The following is a 3,530-nucleotide window of genomic DNA, read 5'->3' as shown; positions in this document are numbered from 1 at the left end:
GGCTTACTAGGGACTCCTTGTTGTTCACATAACACACATGTATCAATGTTTCGGTTAATATAATTATAGCATGATATGTAAACATTATCATAAACTAAAAGATATATTATAATAACCATTTTATTATTGCCTCTTGGGCATATCTCCAACAGTCTCCCACTTGCACTAGAGTCAATAATCTAGTTTACATTTGTAAAGATATAACACCTTGGCCTTCCGGTGCTTTATCATGTTTTGATCACGGGAGAGGTTTTAGTCAACGGACCTGACATGCTCAGAACCGTATGTATTTTGCAATTCATTTGCGTTTTCACGCATCACTCATTTTCCAAATGAGTCGGCATTTAAAAATGTTTGGTCTTATGGTGGAACCTTAATTCCGCGGTCTGAAATAAGTCACTAATATTGTCACACACAATATAGCTTCAAAGTTCTGACACTATCGGAACTACACCAAGTTCTCAAAGAACTTCTTGACTTAACATCCTCAGTCATTGTCAAAACAATGACATAATCTGCCTTCGTTTGTAGAATCCGTCACAACATTTAGAACTCATCTAAATCTAGCATAGACAACTTCTATCTCATTGTGCTACCTTTTAAACAACACTTAGCCTAATTTGAGATTGAAATTTATTTTTATATGTGATCAAACTAATATCGGTGCAACACTTTACAGCAATTTGTTTGTCATTACCCCATACAAAAACATATATATATATATCCTTAGTTCTTCTAAAGTACTCAAGGATATTCTTACTAGCTGTCGAATGATCATCACATGAATCATTCTGGTATATGCTCCTAACTTTTTAGAGCATAGGACATCTGATTTTGTACATATTAATAAAATCACTCATGTATTTTTACTCATCGAGTGTCAATTACACTCAAGTCTTGTTAAACCTTCGCATGAAAAGAACACCTTCTTAATATTTATATATTGAACTACTTCAATATCCATTCTATGTACTTTGACTTAAACTTATTTATGTGTTTTAATCTATCTTCATAGATCTTGACACTAAATATGTTTCAAGTCCATATCCTTTCATTAAAGTTAATTCTCAATGAAACCTTTTAATCAAGTATATAATTACATCATTTATAACCAACTATATGTCATCTACATAAAGTATTATAAGTATGTCTCAGCGCTCCCACTTAATTTCTTGCAAATGCAAGCCTCTTCATCGTCTCTGATGAAATCAAAAACTCTTTGACTATTTCATCTGGTGAAGATTCCAACTCCGTGATACTCACTTCATCCAATTGAAGTTTGTATACATTCCACGGACCAACAAAACTCTTGGTTGTATCTTGTATACACCTTTAATACACACTTCTGGTAAGTAATGTATTTTGCCATCCTACTAGCATATCTCATAAAATAAATATGTAGCGATTACAAGAATAATCCACATAGACTATAAGCATTGCTACGGAAGATCTAATCTTATCGTAGTCAACTCTTTGAATATTGTCGTAAACAACTTTTCGACAAGCCGAGCTTCTTCAAGGATATTCCATCCAAGTCCATTAATTTTTATAGATCCATTTACTTTCAAAAAATACTCATCTATCTTGGATTTCATGGCGTATGCCATTTTTAACGGAGTCAGGGCCCATCATAATTTATTTGTATGTAGTTGGTTTATCATTGTTCAAAAACAATCCTTTGTCCACAAATCATTTATTTGATCACAAAGTAAACCATACTTACAAGGTTCAATATGTACTCGATCTCCATGGCTAAAACACTTTGTAGTCATGGGAGCCATGATCGTCGTGGCCGCTTCCGGAACCAATTTCCGATGCTGCACTACTCTGATCATTATGCTCAGGTTCATAAACCTTTTCAAGTTCTATTGTCCTCCCACTCAAATACTTCGCTAGAAAACAATTTCTTGGAAATAAGCAAGTAACATTAACAAACACTTTTGTCTTTTACTTCATAGTGGAAAGAATTCCCTATCAATTCTTTGAGATAACCAACAAAGACAATCATCCGATTTTGGTTGTAAACTCTTAGACCAAAATTTAAAGAAAGGACTATTAGGGTTTATACCCATGCCATAACTTGTATGGTGTCATTTCAACGGATCATGATGATGCTCTATTGAGTGTAAAAGCGGTAGTCTCTAAAGCATAATCCACAAAAATATAATGGCATCAATATTTTATCTCATCATTGACCCAACAAGGTTTGGATACATCTCTCGGATACTCCATCATCACTATGATACTCCAAGAAACGTGAGTTGTAGAACAATTTCATAACTCTCTTAGATGTTCGCTAAAACTAGTAATTCAAATATTTCCACTATGCTCCAATCATAGATATTTGACTTTTCTATTACGATGATTTCCACTTCATGCTGAAATTTATTTGAATCCATTCAAATGTTTCAAACTTCTCCCTTATCGAATATATCCACATATATATACTCAATTCATTGTTTGAAGTTTTCATGAAGTAGAAGAATCTCCCGCACACAACTATGCCCAGTGAACCATATACATCATCATGTATGTTTCCACTAAGTTAGTTGCCCGTTCAAAACTTGGCCTATGAACGGTATTTTAGTCATTCTCTTTTACAAAAGATTTGCAAGTGCCAAACGATTCAAAAATCAAATGACTCCAAAAATCCATTTGCATGGAGTTTCTTCATGCGTTCCTTTCCAACATGACCTAAATGGCGGTTCCACAAATAAGTGGAATTCAAATCATTTGCCTTATGGCATTTTAGCGTCAGTATTATGTGTGTGTGTTTCACCATTAAGATTTATAATAACTTATCCATCGTACATGGAGTAATGCCATAATTTGAACAACTGATTGTTTTTATTTGACCAGAGCAAAATAACAATTATTAAGTTCTTTATTATAAATTCTAAGGGCTAGATAGAATGCCAACGACGAACATAATAACACTTTATTTTTGTTCTAGACGTGCATTCTTATCATATTCCTTGTCAGTCACTTAGGCCATTGTATTCTTGTATTGCGTTGTTTTGTATGACACTTCATACCAACCAATATGGTACTAATACCCAAGAATTTTATTGTGTGACCTAACTAGGAATACAACCATAACATGTATATCATTTATATACACCTGAGCTAGACTTTCTAGTCTTTTCTTTCTTTCTGCCAAAATATCTTTTGTAGTTTCTCTTTTAGCTTTCCTCATTCTCAAAAAACACTTCACCTTCAAATAACTTATTGGTCCATTGGTCAAATACCAATAACCATGAGGTTCTTACTTTGAAGTTGATCATCATATGACAAGTGTTTTAGATTTCACTATTAGTAACTTTGTAATATGATGAACAATTTCACTCATAATTTTATTCATCATGACGACTTTCTGAGACCATGTCTGTACATGCTAGGCTCGTAAAGTTTAACTTTAGTATTTGCATGTGCAGAACTGGCTTGCACCCGTTGTATGCACACGTAGAATCTATAACACCCGATCATCACGAGATGCTTCGAAACGACGAGTCTTAGCAACGGTGCATACT

The sequence above is a fragment of the Lolium rigidum genome, chromosome 1 (assembly GCF_022539505.1).
Source record: "Lolium rigidum isolate FL_2022 chromosome 1, APGP_CSIRO_Lrig_0.1, whole genome shotgun sequence".
Classification (NCBI taxonomy): domain Eukaryota; kingdom Viridiplantae; phylum Streptophyta; class Magnoliopsida; order Poales; family Poaceae; genus Lolium; species Lolium rigidum.
The sequence above is the reverse complement of the archived record's forward strand: the minus strand, read 5'-3'. Positions refer to the sequence as shown.